Below are 19504 nucleotides of genomic sequence, written 5' to 3' on the forward strand. Positions count from 1 at the left end.
TTTGGAACCAGAGATATGTTAGGTCTAGGAGAGACACTAAGACTTTCTATTTAATTGGGGGTGATTCATTCCTCTGGATTTTCTAAGTGAGAAACAATATCACTCCAGTTGACCAAGCCAGAAGCTAGGCATCTTTCCCCATTTTTTCTCCTTTACCTAAGTTGTCATCTACTTTGAGCATCTCCCTTTTTTTTTCTTTTGGCTCTGTGTCATGTGAGATCCTAGGTGCCCCCCAAAAGGACTGAACCCACTCCCTCTGCAGTACAGATGCATAGTCTTAACCACTGGACCACCAGCATGGTCCACTGAGTATCTAAGTCTCTTCACTTCTCTCCTTCTACTGTCAATACTCTAAGCTCCACCTATTTTGCACCAGGGCAGTTTCTTGGAAGACAATTTTTCCATGGACCGGATGGCGGAGGTGGATGGTTTCGGGACGACTCCAGCACATTATATTAGTTGTGCACTTTATTTCTAGCATCAGCTTCACCTCAGGAGCATGATGATGCTTTAGGTCCCTGAGGTTGGGGACCCCTGCTCTAGTGGAAGTCCTTCTGTCATCTTCATTTGCCTAGACTACTACAAGCAGTACTGTCTGCTCTGTCCTCAGCTACCAGTCTATTCAATGAGTGAAGTCGCTCAGTCATGTCTGACTCTTTGCAACCCCATGGACTATAGCCGACCAGGCTCCTCCATCCATGGGATTTTCCAGGCAATAGTAATGGAGTGGGTTGCCATTTCCTTCTCCAAGGGGATCTTCCTGACCCAGGGATCGAACCCAAATCTCCTGCATTGTAGACAGACGCTTTACGGTCTGAGCCACAACTGAACTCTTGATTTCCCTCACCTCAAACCTGCTTCCTGTCTCAATAAGCAGCAGGTATATTGTTGCTCGGGCCAAACCGTGGAGTAATTCCTACAAGTTTCTCTCTCAGACCTCACAGTTCAGTTCAGTTGCTCAGTCGTGTCTGACTCTTTGAGACCCCCATGAATCGCAGCACGCCAGGCCTCCCTATCCATTGCCAACTCCCGGAGTTCACTCAACCTCACGTCCATCGAGTCAGTGATGCCATCCAGCCATCTCATCCTCGGTCGTCCCCTTCTCCTCCTGCCCACAATCCCTTCCAGCATCAGAGTCTTTTCCAATGAGTCAACTGCTTGCATGAGGTAGCCAAAGTACTGGAGTTTCAGCTTTAGCATCATTCCTTCCAAAGAAATCCCAGGGCTGATCTCCTTCAGAATGGACTGGTTGGATCTCCTTGCAGTCCAAGGGACTCTCAAGAGTCTTTTCCAACACCACAGTTCAAAAGCATCAATTCTTCGGCACTCAGCTTTCTTCACAGTCCAACTCTCACATCCTTACATGACCACTGGAAAAACCATAGCCTTGACTAGACGGACCTTTGTTGGCAAATTAATGTCTCTGCTTTTCAATATGCTATCTAGGTTGGTCATAACTTTCCTTCCAAGGAGTAAACGTCTTTTAATTTCATGGCTGTAGTCACCATCTGCACTGATTTTGGAGCCCAAAAATATAAAGTCTGACACTGTTTCTACTGTTTCCCCATCTCTTTCCCATGAAGTGATGGGACCAGATGCCATGATCTTCGTTTTCTGAATGTTGAGCTTTAAGCCAACCTTTTCACTCTCCTCTTTCACTTTCATCAAGAGGCTTTTTAGTTCCTCTTCACTTTCTGCCCTGAGGGTGGTGTCATCTGCATATCTGAGGTTATTGATATTTCTCCTGGCAATCTTGATTCCAGCTTGTGCTTCCTCCAGCCCAGCATTTCTCATGATGTACTCTGCATAGAAGTTAAATAAGCAGGGTAACAATATACAGCCTTGATGGACTCCTTTTCCTATTTGGAACCAGTCTGTTGTTCCATATCCAATTCTAACTGTTGCTTCCTGACCTGCATATAGGTTTCTCAAGAGGCAGGTCAGGTGGTCTGTATTCCCATCTCTCTCAGAATTTTCCACAGTTTATTGTGATCCACACAGTCAAAGGCTTTGGCATAGTCAATAAAGCAGAAATAGATGTTTTTCTGGAACTCTCTTGCTTTTTCGATGATCCAGTGGATGTTGGCATTTGATCTCTGGTTCCTCTGCCTTTTCTAAAACCAGCTTGAACATCTGGAAGTTCATGGTTCACGTACTGCTGAAGCCTGGCTTGGAGAATTTTGAGCATTACTTTACTAGCATGTGAGATGAGTGCAATTGTGCAGTAGTTTGAGCATTCTTTGGCATTGCCTTCTTTGGGATTGGAATGAAAACTGACCTTTTCCAGTCCTGTGGCCACTGCTGAGTTTTCCAAATTTGCTGGCATATTGAGTGTGGCACTTTCACAGCATCATCTTTCAGGATTTGAAATAGCTCGACTAGAATTCCATCACCTCCACTAGCTTTGTTCGTAGTGATGCTTTCTAAGACCCACTTGACTTCACATACCAGGATGTCTGGCTCTAGGTGAATGATCATACCATCGTGATTATCTGGATCGTGAAGATCTTTTTTGTACAGTTCCTCTCAGACCTCACATATGTCAACAAATCTTTTAGCTCTAATTTAAAAATGTTTTCTGACTCTGGCTCTTTTCCAGCTCTTCTGCCACCCTCGTTTAATCTACATGATGCCTTACCTGGGTGATGGCAAATGCTTCCAACTGGGTTCCTGCTTCCACCATTTTCTGTATATAATCTTCTCTTCAAGCAGTAGACAGATCGAGCTTTGCAATATGTTTAGGGTGGAACATATCACTGTCCTACTCACCACCCTTGAGATGCCTTGTCATCACACTCAGAATAATACCCAGAGCCTTTACCTTTGCCCAAATGGCTCTATAAGGTTGGATCTTGGCCGCTTCTATGATCTCAGCTCTTGCCACTCTCTCCTTTTCCCAGGCTGCTCCTGCCATGAAGGCTTCCTCATCATTCCCTAAAGGAACCAACCAGGCTCCCCTTTTAGGGTCTCTCATTTGATGCTGCCTCCATCTAGATCTCTTTATCCCAAGGGATCACTTCATTCAGGTCCATGCTCAGACTCACTTCTAAAGAGAGGGTTTTCCTTACTCCTGTATTCAGAACAGGACCTCTCACTCTCTATTCCTGTGTCTTGTATTTGATTTTCACAGCTGTTACTTAGTATGCCCTCCCACACACTAGAATGGCCTGATTGAAATCTCATTGAAAGCAGGAACTTAGTCTGTTATGTCTACAGATGTAGATGTATTTCTAATATCTTAAACAGTGCCTTGGACATACAAAGTACTCACTAGAAAAGTATTTGTGGAATAAAAGAATGAATGGAGTCACCTTTCATTGGTCATCTCTGCCTTGACTCTTCCTCTTCCCACCCATTGTCAGCACTGAAGCCAAAATGTTTTCTTTCTGTATTTTTGGGCTGAAAAGGATTAGCCCATCACCCCTGGCCTGTCCAAAATTCTTAAAGTAGTCTCATGTAATTTTGGTAAAGTATCAAATTTGACTTCATTTAACCCAGTCCCTACTTAGTTCTCCAGCTTTCTTTCTTTCTTTTTTTTTTTTTTAACATAGCAGACCTTTATTTTATAACATATACAAAAATTAACTTGAAACATCCAAATGTATCATAAACATAAAGAGCTAAAATAATACAACTTTTAGAAGAAAAGAGAAAACTTCAAGACTTTGACTTAGGCAAAAAATTCTTAGATATGACATCAGAAACATGATCCATGTAAAAATAATGATAAATTATATTTCCAAAATTCAAAATATCTGTGTTTCATGAGATTTCATCAAGAAAATGAAAAGACAAGCAACAGACTGAGATAAAATATTCGCAAAACATTTATCTGACCAAGGACTTATAAGAATTAAAGATTGTAAGAATTAAAGATTTTTAAATTAAAAAATTAAAAAAAAAATAAATCTTTTGGCCATTTTTGATAGAGTCGTTTGTCTTATTTTTGAGTGCAAGAGTTCTTTGTAAGTTCTGGATATAAGTCCTTGGTCCAGCTTTATTTCTGACATGAGTGCATGCATGCTCAGTTGCTCAGTCATGTCTAACTCTTTGAAACCCTATGAACTTATAGCCTGCCAGGTTCTTCTGTCCATGGGATTTTCCTGGCAAGAACATTGGAGTAGATTGCCATTACCTGCTCCAGAGGATCTTCCCGTCCCAGGGATCAAACCTATGTCTCCTGTATCTCCTGCATTGCAGGATTATTTCTGACACTGCTCCATAACTCTACCAGAGGAAAGTACTCAAATGCCCACACAGGGAGCTGGGACACACTTGTTAAGCCCCACCTCTCTTTCCCCTCCTTTACCTGGCAGGCTCTTTCACATCCACTGATACTCAATTAAACATATTCTCTGGGAATATATTTAAAGGTAAGCTGAAGTCCATGGGGTCACTAAGAGTTGGACATGACTGAGCGACTTCCCTTTCACTTTTCACTTTCATGCATTGGAGAAGGAAATGGCAACCCACTCCAGTGTTCTTGCCTGGAGAATCCCAGGGACGGGGGCACCTGGGGGGTTCACACAGAGTGATTGCTGGAGTTTAAGCCTTTACCTGTAGCCTACCAGGCTCCTCCCTCCATGGGATTCTCCAGGCAAGAGTACTGGAGTGGGTTGCCATTTTCCTTCTCCAGGGTATCTTCCCAACCCAGGGATCGAACCTGGGTCTCCTGCATTCCAGGCAGACACTTTAACCTCTGAGCCACCAGGGACTAATGCTAAGCAATTTCTTCTTTCATCTGAAAGAATTTTTTTTCCCTTTTTTAAAACTAAACAGGTCTATTTAATCCTACATCTAAACCACTCCCTGGTCAGGAGTATTAGGGTCATCAATCATCTCTTTGAATTACAACTTACAATGGCTAACATTACAGATTACCAAATAGTTTGTTAGTTTCTCCAGCAAATAATAGAAGCCTTTCCCACAATTTGCTCTGAAGGCTAACAATACTTCCAAACCTATTTCCTAGAACAACACTTCTAAATATATCTTCTAGTCATCTCCTAGGCACTGAAGCTATTGTAAGCAGTAATCAAGAAAATACACGTAAAACACTTAAGATATTGCCTGGCATATACTACATGCCCAATACATGTTAGCTATTAGTATTCCTCTTTTCTATTCATTTTGAAAATGCACAAATGGCATTTACATTTTTCCTGGTCCTCGAGCTCATAGGACTGCAAGAAAGTCTGGTCGATGACTGATCACTATGACAGCATGTTGTAATTTGGCTGGAGGCTGTTGAAATAACAAGTAAAAATAGAGTCCAGAGATGAGAGATAGTAAGAATGCACTGGAGTTCTTCCAGACAGAGCTAGTAGAAAAGCAAATGTGATTGAACAGAGAAGGAAAAAAATGTGTTGAAAGTTCACAGATATGGAGATAGAGTTTGGAAGTTTCCTTGGTCTCTCAGTGGTAAAGAATCTGCCTGCCAATGTAGGAGACAGGTTCAATCCCTGGGTTAGGAAGATCCCCTGGAGATGGAAATAGAAACCCACTCCAGTATTCTTGCCTAGAGAATCCCATGGACAGAGAAGCCTGTTGGGTTATATTCCATGGAGTTGCAAAAGAGTTGGACATGACTTAGTGACTAAAAAACAATAACATACAAATGTAAAGAGTAAGAATTTGGGAGCATACAGAGCTGCCATAAGCATAAAATAAGTGGGGGATGTCTAACATCTTGATAGGCATGAGGATTTTGAAGAGAAAGTCTCTGCATTCAAGTTCACCATTACACAAGCACACTCATTCACACCTCCATGAACACAACCCAAAAGAGCAGGCTGGGCAGTGATGGGGATAAAGGAAGGTGGGTAGAGAGTAACTGTGGTGTCAACCAAGGATAGACACATCAGAGTTAGCCTCTCCACCTTGGTACTACTAGACATTCTAGAGCTTATAAAGTAAGATCATTTAAAACTGACTGCTGGGATTTCCCACTTGTCAAACCTAAGAACTGTACTGTTTACAATTCATAAATGCATGTCCAGATTATGCTTATGACAAATGTAAAAAGAATCTTAAAGACATTCATGCTCCAATTATTCCACTTCTAAGAATTTAACCTTAAGAAAGTATTAGAACAGCTATTAAAGATTTATGTATCAGTCATAACCATATTGCTTATAATTAGGAAAATTGGAGACAACTTGTATCTAAATTTGAGCATCAGTTACATCAACAGTTTTATATTTATTTAATATTTACAAAGCCATTAAAATCCAGGATTGAAAATAATATTTAACAACAGAGGAAAGTTTTCATTAATATTACCAGTGCTAAAAGCAAGTACTTTTTTTTTTTATAAAAATGTGTCTTTACATAAAGGTCCAGAAAAATAACATTGAGAGATTGATTTGTCACCTTTTTCTTAATACCACAAAAAAAGACTAGAAAGAATGAGTAGTTATCTTTCTCCTCTGTCCCAAGAAGAAAACTAAAATTTGTGTTTTGAATTATTAGCAACGTTGGTTATGGGTTTTTTAAGTTGCAGAGTTGAAGGCAGCAGTTTCTAGTATGAGAGCATAGCCACCTGACCTAAAGGCAGACGTATCCAACTATGGAGGAAGGAAGGTTTGAAGAGCTATAACAAGGAGAAAGCAGGGATTTGTAGATTCCAAGAAGAGCTAGAAGGAACACCATACTCCTTCTCAGCATCCATGGAGACCAACGTCTGTAATCAATGTCAACTTGCTATGGAAGCAGCAAACCCACCTTTCTTCCGAGGACCAGGTAAAAGGGGACAACTAGCCTGGTGTGGTAATCAGAGTAGACTAGAGAGTAAAAGGCCCAGCTTGTCCCATCAAGTGGAAGAAGCCCTCCAAACGTCTGAGATTAAATTTCTCCCTGAAACCCACTTGAGGGTTTCATTAAAAAGTTAACCAATTTAGAGATTAAAAGAAATGAGGCATTTCTTATACTTGAATTTTGTAAAATTCCTTCCAATAGTTTATTTTCCTTCATGACATTTATCTAACATATTGCCTGTTTCCTTGCTTGGTTGTGTAATGCTACTGAATGTATCTCGCACCCCACCCCTACCCTTCAGAAGACTGTAAGCATCATGAAAGCAGAGCCTTTGTTTTCCTGGTGCATAGTGGGCACTCAACAAATATATGTTTAAGTTAAGGAATAAACGATGCTATAAGATTATCTTGGAAATCATGGTTATATCACTTGCTACAATAATGCCTTAGCTCACTCAGGCTTCCATAACAAAATATCATAGGCTGAGTGGATTAAACAACAAAAATTTATTCTATCATAGTTCTGGAGGCTGAGAAGTCCAAGATCCAGATACCAGCAGATCAGTTTCTGGTGAAAACTCTCTTATAAACTTGCAAAAGGCTGCCTTCTCTGTATGTCTTTACACAGTGAAGAGAGAGCAAGATATCTGGTTTCTCTTCTTAAAAGGGCACTAACACCACCAAGAGGGACTCTTCTAAATCTAATTATCATTATTTCCTAAAGATGTCATCACCAAATACCACCACACTGGGGGGTTAGGGCTTCAGCATAAGAGTGGGAGGAGACAAAATTCAATCTGTAACAAATAACATTTATTTTGACCAAACTCCTGCTTTCAGGTATTTTAATAACCTACTTACAAATCAAACATGCTATCTTTTCCACAAAGACTTAACATATTTTATGTCCAAATAAAATTATATTTGAACGAAAATAAAACCAGGGAGAGAAGGAGAGCTATGTAAGCATAAAAATACATATATATAATTAAATTCAGAGGTTATGGCCATTTGAATGTACAACCAATTGTCAATCATAAATGTTTTGGGTGGAGGACTAGAAGATAATGGGAGATTTTTTCCTTTGGGATATTATTGGAATTTGAAATGACAAGAATAGATTTATGTATTGCTTGTTCAACCGAAGAATAAGGAAGTACTACCCCCTCTACTGTGAATCTCATCTTGTACTTCTCAACCACAACACTTCTTACTTCACGCTAGAAGGTTAACATATTGTTCTTGCCAAATAAGTCAAACATGACAGCATTGATTTCTCTAAGCAGTTGGGTGTGAGCTCTGCTGTGATTAGAAAACAAATAAATTCACTGACTCAACTAGACTTGGCCCAGGAATGTTAGCATAGCTATAGGCATATGTTTGCTCATTTGTTAATTCAGCCATCCCTTTGTCTACTCAGTTATTTGTGTATGCATTCAACAGAATATGTGAGGGGCTTTGCTATTTCAGTCACTGAGAAGAGAGAGCAGGCATGGTTCCTTCCCTCGGAAAGCTCAGAGGCTATCAGAGCAGACAGACATGAATCCAACTATGCATATACGTAAAATTGCAGCTGCTACAAAAGTGGAGGCTATGAGAAGAGATGTACATGGTGGTGCTAACTTTGTTTCCAGATCAGCAAACACTTTCCTGAAGGTGTGGTCATTGAGCTGCAATTTAAAGGGGGAATGGAGTTAACTGAAAACAGGTAGGAAATGTTAGGGGGGCTTCCCTGGTGATTCAGTTGATAAAGAATCCACCTGTAATGTAGGAGACCTGGGTTTGATCGCTGGGTTGGGAAGATTCCCTGGAGCAGGGCATGGTAGCCCACTTCAGTATTCTTGCCTGGAGAATCTCCATGGACAAAGGAGCCTGGCAGGCTACATGGGGTTGCAAAGAGTAGGACATGACTGAGAGACTTAGCACAGCACAGGGTTGGAAGTGTAGCAGTGAAAACAATATGATGTATTCTAGCGGGTGAAAGAAGACCACCGTAACTGGAGTGCTGGGAGCCAGGGGAGCCACCAGCAGTTGGGGTCAACAGGGTCAGATCAGAAGAGGACCACAGACTGGGCTAAGTATTTAGGTCTTCATCATGAGTTCAGTGGAGTCACAAACTGCCTAAAGAAATTCGGCATAAAGGATGGCATGATCAGGACTTCCTGGTGGTACGGTGGGTGGGAATCCTCCTGCCAATGCAAGGAACATGGGTTCAATCCCTGGTCTGGGAAGATTCCACATGCCTTGGAGCAGCTAAAGCCCATGTGATACAAATATTGAGTCTGCGTGTTGCAACTACTGAAGCTCGCGTGCCTAGAGCCTATGCTCCATAACAAGAGAAGCCATCCCAATGAGAAGCCCATGTATCACAACAAAGAGTAGTCACTGCTCGCCACAACTACAGAAAACCCTTGTGCAGCAATGAAGATCCAGCACAAGTGGAAAAAAAAAAAAATGATGACAGGATCAGATTTACATTTTGACATATCTGGAATGCAGAGCATAAAGGACAATTGTAGGGTTATTTTGGAAGGCCTTTGGCCTTAGTAATTTTCAAACATACCTAGAACACGGTTCTCAGTAGAAGTGTTAATACCACCAAAAGCACTTTAAGATCCTTGTGGGGCCTAGGTTTGTGGTTATGACTGGGGAACACTATAGGCATTTAAGCCTTCCCTGGTGGCTCAGCTGTAAAGAAACTGCCTGCAAGGCAGGGAACACAAGAGACGGGGGTTCAATCCCTGGGTCAGGAAGATCCCCTGAAGGAGGGCATGGCCCACTCCAGTATTGTTGCCTGGACAAAAATGGACAGAGGAACCTGGCAGGCTATAGTCCATAGGGTTGCAAAGTGTCAGATAGGACTGAAGAGACTTAGCACACACACACGTAGGCATTTAGGGAGAGGACAGGTGACATTATAATATGAGGGACAATCTCTCATTAAAAAGATCACATCTCACATTCTTCATGATTAGAATGTCCTATCACCCATCTGTGTAAGTAAAAATTGGTTTATAATTACTCAACTTAGAACTTAACCCCTTTTACATATAAACACTAATAATTTTTTGCATGGTAATTTATATACACTAAACGAAGGGGAAATTATGTTTTCATTTTGTTCAGAACAGGGATTCTCTAAATGTCACCAACAGTTATCCCACCTGTGGTACTAGAGTTGACAATCCAACACACCTGTGCTGACTGTCATTAGTAGGGTGCATTCACAGGGATTTAATGTGCAGACACGTATCTGACTGCTTTATTATGTTTTATACTGTAGACAAATCTGAGCATTTATATAATGAAACATATATTATTTTATTATAAATAACTTTTGCTTTGTTGTTTTTTGTATTGTAGTTAAGGTAATATGTGCGTAATTTAATTATGAATGCTGCTGCTGCTGCTGCTAAGTCACTTCAGTCGTGTCCAACTCTGTGCGACCCCAGAGACGGAAGCCCACCAGGCTCCCCTGTCCCTGGGATTCTCCAGGCAAGAACACTGGAGTGGGTTGCCATTTCCTTCTCCAATGCATGAAAGTGAAAAGTGAAAGGGAAGTCGTTCAGTCGTGTCCGACTCTTAGTGACCCCATGAACTACAGCCTACCAGGCTCCTCCATCCATGGGATTTTCCAGGCAAGAGTACTGGAGTAGGGTGCCAAATAGATAAGTTATATTACCCTCGGATTTCATTTCTGTATAGTCAAGGGTTATTACAAAATGTTTGTTTAAAATAGGGCAGGGTAGTGGTCTAGATTATGGTCAAGAATCACTAGTCTAGCAAAGTGTAATGACTTTCAAGAGCCTGGCTTTTCTTCTCCTGAACTTCAGGTGCCTTGTCTAAAATGAAAGCACTGAAGTTTTCCTGATGTATCAGTCCTGGAAAAAAGCAGTTAAAGATCAGTGAATGTCAAAGGTTGGAAATAAAAGAGCAAGGGCAGAGGCAGCATACTACTTATCTACCAAGAAAATCAGAAAGATCTACTCTAGCTTTAAGTTTCTCTCATTCACAACCCTGAAGGATTTTTAACAGCTATAATACGCATCTTCTGTAAAAAGCTGTATTTCATCATCTTATGAATATCTAATTTGACAAATCAAGTTTGTGGCATTCTGGAGTGTGTGTGCGTGTGTGCGTGTGTTATTCATTCTCAGTAATTTATGGGGTAGAAATGCCTCTCTGTCCTAGAAACTGCTGAGCTGGAAAAATTAATTTTTTGGTTAGCTTGAAAACAAATGCTAGGCTGCAATATGTAATGTAACATAATGTGAGGTAATATAATTAGGATATTCCCTTAGGGTTGACCGTGGCAATTTTCCAATACCTCAGGCCTCTTTGGCCTCTCTAATAATAATGGGATAAAGAATATTAGTTGTTATCATTACCTTAGTGCCACCACATGCCAGCAGAAGGCATCAGCTCATTCCTTTGTCACAACAAGAGGGCTGTTCCAAATCTATCCAATTTTCAGATGAAGAAACTGATACTCAAAGATTCGAACTGATGTGCCCAATCCATACAACCAGTAAACAGTAAATTCAAGGTTTGAACCTAGATCTCCCTAATTCCAGAACCTATGATGTACTAGGATAAATGTTCCAACATGTTAGAGAAAAGTCAATAATCGGTGGTATAATTTATGAAGGTAATCTAAAAGTTAAGATACATAATCTGGAATACAGACGAGCATAAATGCTACATCTTAAAAATGTTCTAACTTCCTTGAAACTCCTTTGAGAACTATTAATATCAGTTTCTAAACCTGCTCTCCTACAGTAAGCTGTGTTCCATACTTCCTCAGTTACTCCAATGTTCAAACCTTAAATTTATTACCAATAGTTGTAACTCCCAACTACTCAATTTCCAATATTTCACTCTCCAACCATTATTTCCTATCTTAAGAACCCATTCCTTCAGCAGTATAACTCTAGAAACTCTTGGACTCTCCTAGGATTCAAAAAATGGGCCAAAGAACTAAATAGACATTTCTCCAAAGAAGACATACGGATGGCTAACAAACACATGAAAAGATGCTCAACATCACTCATTATTAGAGAAATGCAAATCAAAACCACAATGAGGTACCACTTCACACCAGTCAGAATGGCTGCGATCCAAAAATCTGCAAGCAATAAATGCTGGAGAGGGTGTGGAGAAAGGGAACCCTCCTACACTGTTGGTGGGAATGCAAACTAGTACAGCCACTATGGAGAACAGTGTGGAGATTCCTTAAAAAATTGCAAATAGAACTACCTTATGACCCAGCAATCCCACTGCTGGGCATACACACCGAGGAAACCAGAATTGAAAGAGACCCATGTACCCCAATGTTCATCGCAGCACTGTTTATAATAGCCAGGACATGGAAACAACCTAGATGTCCATCAGCAGATGAATGGATAAGAAAGCTGTGGTACATATACACAATGGAGTATTACTCAGCTGTTAAAAAGAATTCATTTGAATCAGTTCTGATGAGATGGATGAAACTGGAGCCAATTATACAGAGTGAAGTAAGCCAGAAAGAAAAACACCAATACAGTATACTAACACATATATATGGAATTTAGGAAGATGGCAATGACGACCCTGTATGCAAGACAGGAAAAAAGACACAGATGTGTATAACGGACTTTTGGACTCAGAGGGAGAGGGAGAGGGTGGGATGATTTGGGAGAATGGGAATTCTAACATGTATACTATCATGTAAGAATTGAATCGCCAGTCCATGTCTGACGCAGGATGCAGCATGCTTGGGGCTGGTGCATGGGGATGACCCAGAGAGATGTTATGGGGAGGGAGGTGGGAGGGGGGGGGCATGTTTGGGAACGCATGTAAGAATTAAAGATTTTAAAAAAACAAACAAACAAACAAAAAGAACATCACATACCACCGATAAGTCATGGGATCTTAAATACAGGAATGATAAAGATGCTAGAAGTCTAAGGTTACCCCAAGAATTGTCTTGGATAATGATTATCCAGGGATGTAAAAAATATCTAGAGAAAGTTAACCAGAATTTTTAAAAGCCCTTTGAATTATTCCTTGCATCACAAATAGAGCAGCTGAGGAAATGGGGATTTCAGCCTAAAGGCCAAAAGGCTCAGAGGTGCTGGGATGGCAAACTCTAGTCTCTGAAACACTGTCAAGTAGCTCTGAAAAGTGTGATGGGATCCAGTGAGGGAAAATACTGACAGGTAGAATTCAACTCAACGAAAGAGAAAATGACAAATACATTTTTTCTCAGATTACAAGCTTAATCCACTTGTATAGCTGAAATGCTATATTGGGAAGGTTACTTAGAAAGGGCCTTCAGTCATCATTGTGTCAGTCTGAGTAGGCTGGATTCTTTCTGGTAATGAGCAACTCCCAATCTTCAGTAGTTTCAGAGAACAAAGGTTTAGGGAATTCCCTAGAGGTCCAATGGTTAAGACTCAAATTTTCAATGCAGGGGGTGTGGGTTCAATTCCTGGTCAGGAAACGAAGATCCGGCATGCTGCAGAGCATGACCAAAAGAATTAATAATAGTAATAAAATAACAAAGGGTTATTTTTCACTCAATATACATGTTCGTGGTGGTTGGTCAGGGAGGCTCTGCTCATCACTTCACTCACAGACCCAGACTGATAGAGTAGGCACCATCTAAAATGCTGCTTGAAAGTTGGACTTCCCTGGTGGCTCAGACAGCATCTGTCTATCAATGCGGGAGACCTGGGTTCAATCCCTGGGTCAGGAAGATTCCCTGGAGAAGGAAATGGCAACCCACTCCAGTACTCTTGCCTAGAAAATCCCATGGATGGAGGAGCCTGGTGCAGGCTACTGTCCATGGGGTGGCAAAGAGTTGGACACGACTGAGGGATTTCACTCACTTCACTCAAAATGCTGCTAGCTGCCATGCCAGAGGGAAAGAGAACCCAGGCAGTGGGTGGGTGCACGTGTGTATCACAAACTGGTAATGAAATGCCCCTGCCTAGAAGTGGTTCATGTCACTTCCAGTCAACAACTGGCCAGATCTAGACACACATCCCCACACATCCCCATACATCCATGAGGGGGGTATGATATTCAAACCTACAACGTGCCCAGGAGAGAACAGTGAGTAGCATGATGAGTACCAGAAGCAGCACAGTGAGCAGTGGTGTACCTCATGGGTCCAGTTAAGACATTCTGGCATTTAAGTCTGATACTTTTCATTGCTACCCTAATCACCAGAGCTACCCTGCAAAACTTCTCAATGTAGTGAGCTACCCAACAGCACGGGGTGCCAGAAAAGCTTAGAGAACTGCAAGTCAGCAACACCACAACACCTACTCGCTATCTAATAGGCTGTGAGCATGTGTGCCCAGTTGCTTGTGTCTGACTCTGCAACCCTGTGGACTGTAGCCCACCAGGCTCCTATGTCCACAGAATTCTCCAGGCAAGAACACTGGAGTATCATGCCCTCCTCCAGGGTTGTCATGCCCTCCTTTGGGGGATCTTCCAGACGGAGACACCTCTCCTGTGTCTCCTGCATTGCAGGCAGATTCTTTACTGCTGAGCCACCAGGAAAGCCCCATCTGTTATAACAGATTAGAGGAACAATAAGGAAGCCCATGGTTATAAGTTTATACATGAGTCCTTTACCACAATAAAATAAAACAAATTGGGCATTGTGGAACCCTGTACTACATGCAGCCAGATCTTTAGAGAGAAATAAGTAGTTCTGAAACCAGCTAAATGGCCAAGCACTGGCGCAAATTTTACTCAGTTGAAACAGACGAAAATGTGGGCTGACCATCACTGTTGCGTCATTGCTTCTCTTCTTCACAAGAGAATCAATCATATTACCTCTCTCCTTGCGGAGAGATGATGATCAGAAAAATCAAACAAAAACAAGGCAAAAGACTTCCGCTGGAAGAAACCCCTATAGCAAGATTTGTAGCTCTACCAAATTTCTTTCTTTTTTTTTTTTTTTTTAGTTTTTTATTTTTTAAATTTTAAAATCTTTAATTCTTACATGCATTCCCAAACATGAACCCCCCTCCCACCTCCCTTCCCATAACATCTTTCTGGGTCATCCCCATGCACCAGCCCCAAGCATGCTGCATCCTGCGTCAGACATAGACTGGCGATTCAATTCAATGACATGTTAGAATGTCATTCTCCCAAATCATCCCACCCTCTCCCTCTCCCTCTGAGTCCAAAAGTCCATTATACACATCTGTGTCTCTTTCCCTGTCTTGCATACAGGGTCGTCATTGCCATCTTCCTAAATTCCATATATATGTGTTAGTATACTGTATTGGTGTTTTTCTTTCTGGCTTACTTCACTCTGTATAATCGGCTCCAGTTTCATCCATCTCATCAGAACTGATTCAAATGAATTCTTTTTAACGGCTGAGTAATACTCCATTGTGTATATGTACCACAGCTTTCTTATCCATTCATCTGCTGATGGACATCTAGGTTGTTTCCATGTCCTGGCTATTATAAACAGTGCTGCGATGAACATTGGGGTACATGTGTCTCTTTCAATTCTGGTTTCCTCGGTGTGTATGCCCAGCAGTGGGATTGCTGGGTCATAAGGTAGTTCTATTTGCAATTTTTTAAGGAATCTCCACACTGTTCTCCATAGTGGCTGTACTAGTTTGCATTCCCACCAGCAGTGTAGGAGGGTTCCCTTTTCTCCACACCCTCTCCAGCATTTATTGCTTGCAGATTTTTGGATCGCAGCCATTCTGACTGGTGTGAAGTGGTACCTCATTGTGGTTTTGATTTGCATTTCTCTAATAATGAGTGATGTTGAGCATCTTTTCATGTGTTTGTTAGCCATCCGTATGTCTTCTTTGGAGAAATGTCTATTTAGTTCTTTGGCCCATTTTTTGATTGGGTCGTTTATTTTTCTGGAGTTGAGCTGCAGAAGTTGCTTGTATATTTTTGAGATGAGTTGTTTGTCAGTTGCTTCATTTGCTATTATTTTCTCCCATTCAGAAGGCTGTCTTTTCACCTTGCTTATATTTTCCTTTGTTGTGCAGAAGCTTTTAATTTTAATTAGATCCCATTTGTTAATAATGAGAAAGTAGAAAAAGAAATTAAGGAAACAATTCCATTCACCATTGCAACGAAAAGAATAAAATACTTAGGAATATATCTACCTAAAGAAACTAAAGACCTATATATAGAAAACTATAAAACACTGATGAAAGAAATCAAAGAGGACACTAATAGATGGAGAAATATACCATGTTCATGGATTGGAAGAATCAATATAGTGAAAATGAGTATACTACCCAAAGCAATTTACAAATTCAATGCAATCCCTATCAAGCTATCAGCCACATTTTTCACAGAACTAGAACAAATAATTTCAAGATTTGTATGGAAATACAAAAAACCTCGAATAGCCAAAGCAATCTTGAGAAAGAAGAATGGAACTGGAGGAATCAACTTGCCTGACTTCAGGCTCTACTACAAAGCCACAGTCATCAAGACAGTATGGTACTGGCACAAAGACAGACATATAGATCAATGGAACAAAATAGAAAGCCCAGAGATAAATCCACACACATATGGACACCTTATCTTTGACAAAGGAGGCAAGAATATACAATGGAGTAAAGACAATCTCTTTAACAAGTGGTGCTGGGAAAACTGGTCAACCACTTGTAAAAGAATGAAACTAGATCACTTTCTAACACCGCACACAAAAATAAACTCAAAATGGATTAAAGATCTAAATGTAAGATCAGAAACTATAAAACTCCTAGAGGAGAACATAGGCAAAACACTCTCAGACATAAATCACAGCAGGATCCTCTATGATCCACCTCCCAGAATGCTGGAAATAAAAGCAAATTTCTTTATTAAAAACCAGAACCTTACTAGAAGCCTCCCTAATCAGTTACAGATAAGACAGCAAGTGGTTAGGTGAGGAAACAATCAGCTGTTCACCCAAGCCCATTAGCAACCAGTCAGACTAAGTAGTGACAGATAAAATATGCGAGAAACTGCGTTAAAGGCTGTCACACACACAGACAAAAGATTTTTAAAGTTAGCATCTGAATTCAGCCTTCAGTTAGCAAAACTTCCCTGGATATTCCTGTTTAATGCACATGTTTCAGAGAGATTAGGATTGTTATTATAATTGACATTTCAGATAAGGAAACTCAGCTTCAAAAAGATGAACTTCATTCCTTCACTCTTATCTAAGTCTCTCTCTACGGGTGTGTATGTAGTGCACAAGAAAACCTCTGAATGGGTGTGTGCCAAAAACAGACTTCTTGTGTCAAAGTTGACATGCTGACATAAGGGAAAAAGAACCATCTCATCACCCCACTAACACCTCCCCATTGCCAGAGTCAGTGATGGAAGATTGGGCTTGAGGCACCAGGAGTTCTGTACTATAAGGTACCTTCTTATGTTCTCAGGGAAATTATTTATCTCTGACATTCTACAGTAAGTCAAATTTCCACCCACCACGGAATTCATTTTACTTTTCATAAATCGCCAAGTGACATAAAGTAATTTTCTCTGGTTTATGCTGTTAAAATGTCCTCATAGTGAAGCTGATTATTGTATCCCAAGAGAAGGCAGCATTACAGGATAATTAATGACTCTGGCCGCATGAGAGTTAACCACCAAGCACCCTGAAAATGAGCCACATCAGCTGTAGATATAAGGGCTGACTGTCCGATGGTCCAGTCAAGAGAAGAGCTTCTGAGCGCATCTTCTCTTTGTCTACCTGCTTCTACCTGTCTCTTCTCACCAACTTGGAACCACTACAGCCTGCTCTCAACCTCCAGTTCTGAGGCTAGTATGGGCTTCCCTGGTGGCTCAAATGGTAAAGAATCTGCCTGCCAGGCAAGAGATCAGGGTTCAATCCCTGGGTCGGAAGATCCTCTGAAGAAGGGAATGACAACCCACTCCAGTACTTCTGCCTGGAGAACTCCATGGGCAGGGGAACCGGGCGGGCTACAGTCCATGGGGTTGCAAGGAGTCAGATACAACTGAGTGACTGACACTTTCACAAGACACAGCTTTTAATAAAAGGAGAAGTAAGCAGCCCTGGTCAGTTACCTAGAGGTCTCAACCTCAGCTCAGCCTGCTTGGGGCTCCAGTTTGGCCCTATTCAAACACCAAAGCTGCACTCTGGTTCAGCAGTGGGATTCCTTTCCTGTGCCTCTTGCCTGACTTCCTTTTTCTCTTTCTCTCTCTCTCTCTGCCTCTATGTCTCTGTCTCCCTCTATCCTCCCCTTTCCCTTTCTTTGTAAGTACATGGGTACATGTAAGTACTAAAGAAAATATGTACATTCTTTGGTAAAAAAATGTTGGATTTGTAATAATTAATATGTGTCGTGGCCAAGTGTTGACAGAGATCTGAAACAATGGAGTTTCTTATGAGCTGCTGGTAGAAGTACAGTCACATTGGAGAGGATCTGGGCACTGCCTAATAAAGTCAAGATGTATACCCTACAAACCACTCTTAGGCACAGAATCTACAGAAATGTACACATATACCCAGTGACATGATAACATAATTTTCTGTAATGGCAAAACACTAGAAATTATCTAAATGTTTGTCAACAGAACCAAAAAACAAATTATAGCTGACTATACAGGAGTGAAAAAAATTAAACTAGATAAACATATCAGTATCAATACATTTTGCACATATGATGCTGAGTTCAAAAAGCTAAGCTGTATAATAATACATACACTATATTATTACATAAAGTTAAAAACATGAAACATGGCTATTTCATTAAACTATAAATATTTTTTAAATACATGCTTTATATACTAAATAGTGTAAGGAAATACAAGAGAAGAACAGACTCCAAATTCTCAGGTACAACTGCCTCTGTTGGGGGAAGTAAGGAGACGCAAACATGAGGGACTCAACCATATTTGTCATGCCTTATTTCCTAAACTGGATGATGGTATCTGGGAATTTTTTCTATTATACTATGTGTCGCTTTGTTCATTCGATCTATATCAAATGATATAGATAAATAAATTGTAACACTAATTATTGTAATAATTAGTAATAAATTGTAAATACTCTAGAAACAAATCAAACATTTTAAATAACCTTAAACCTCATTTTGACTATTACCCAATGTCCATTTGGTCATACTCCAAAGATATACACTGTTACTAATTATTAGTTCTTCTCTACTCAATATATATAGCATGGTTTGAGCAGTGTCTTTCCTTTTTACGTGATAATGTAACATATACTTTCATTTAACATTATCTCTTAATCATTTAAGTACACTTTCCTCATTAACAAAAATACATTTTCCTAGAACTTTAACATTTTTTCCAGGGAGGAGGATCCAGCAACTAATAAAATAGACTTTGGAGACATGCCTGAGTTCCAATTAATGCTTAATATTTACCTAGGGTGAATTATTCAAGTTTCCTATCTTAGGCTTCTCATCTTTAAAACAGAGATAATCACAAGTACTAATCGCTCAGGATTGCTTAAGGATTGGATGAGGAAATTCATGAAAAGCATTTAGAGAAACGCCTGGCACACAGGGAACCCCTGATAAACACTACTATTATTCTTTACAGCTACTGTCTATTATACATTATGGGGAAGGGTTCTCACAACACCCTTACACTAAGCCCAGTGGCCACTCCACAGGACAACTGTGATGTTCCTTTGTCCACCTCTTCTACTTGTGCTAGACTTTGGAAATCAGTTACCCTTCAAAATACCACAGAACCCGTGGCAATGTTCAGCCTCTGGGTTTCTGCAC

At 40.6% G+C, this 19504-nt stretch overlaps 1 protein-coding gene and 1 non-coding gene across 41 annotated transcripts in view; both read right to left on the reverse strand.

The window, feature by feature from the left end:
- HTR4 (5-hydroxytryptamine receptor 4) overlaps positions 1-19504 on the reverse strand; it is a 266563-nt gene that overhangs the window by 121320 nt on the left and 125739 nt on the right. The gene's annotated exons all lie outside the window — the stretch shown is intronic.
- Positions 4643-4714, reverse strand: TRNAS-GGA (transfer RNA serine (anticodon GGA)). The gene has a single exon. It is a non-coding gene; the product is annotated as a tRNA-Ser (tRNA).

This window comes from Ovis aries, chromosome 5 (assembly GCF_016772045.2).
Source record: "Ovis aries strain OAR_USU_Benz2616 breed Rambouillet chromosome 5, ARS-UI_Ramb_v3.0, whole genome shotgun sequence".
In the NCBI taxonomy this organism is placed as follows: Eukaryota; Metazoa; Chordata; class Mammalia; order Artiodactyla; family Bovidae; genus Ovis; species Ovis aries.